Source organism: Neolamprologus multifasciatus, chromosome 14 (assembly GCF_963576455.1).
Source record: "Neolamprologus multifasciatus chromosome 14, fNeoMul1.2, whole genome shotgun sequence".
Classification (NCBI taxonomy): domain Eukaryota; kingdom Metazoa; phylum Chordata; class Actinopteri; order Cichliformes; family Cichlidae; genus Neolamprologus; species Neolamprologus multifasciatus.
This window is the reverse complement of record NC_140452.1, coordinates 33,745,788-33,746,383: the sequence shown is the minus strand read 5'-3', so window position 1 is coordinate 33,746,383 and position 596 is coordinate 33,745,788.

The window sequence follows — 596 nt, the reverse complement described above, 5'->3', positions numbered from 1 at the left end:
AATCAAAGGGAAACTCCTGGAACTGTCTTTATCTAAACGTGCAGAAAGAAAGAGGTTTGAGCTTTGTGAACGGTGTGCCATCCACACACATTCATGCTCCATAAAGACTTTAAAGCAACAATTTGCCTTTTGGGAGGATCTACTCTCGCGGATGAAACAAAGAACCGTTTGGCTTCATTAACACAGGACACATTTGGCAGCTTGAAGCATATGCTTGAAGATAATTCAAGTTATCAGTCAGAAAGTTGGACCTGAGGGAGCCATTTCAACAGAATAATGATCCTAAACAACAGAAAATCCACCAAGTAATGGGCCGAGAAGTGGAAATCCAGGGTGTTGAAATGGCTTAGTCAAAATCAGGGACAGTATTTTTTTAAAAAGAGTGAGTTGAAATGGAAGATGGTGGTAGAAGGATCAGCTAACACCTAAAGCAAGACATTTTTACAAGGGTGACAAAACGACATACGAAGGTATGAAACGACATTGTTGATATTCTTGCAGAAATTTTTTTAACGACTTTTAATCATATGGGTACATTTTAGATGCAATGATTTTATATCATCGCTTTAAAAAAAATTAAAAATCACCAGTAAGAC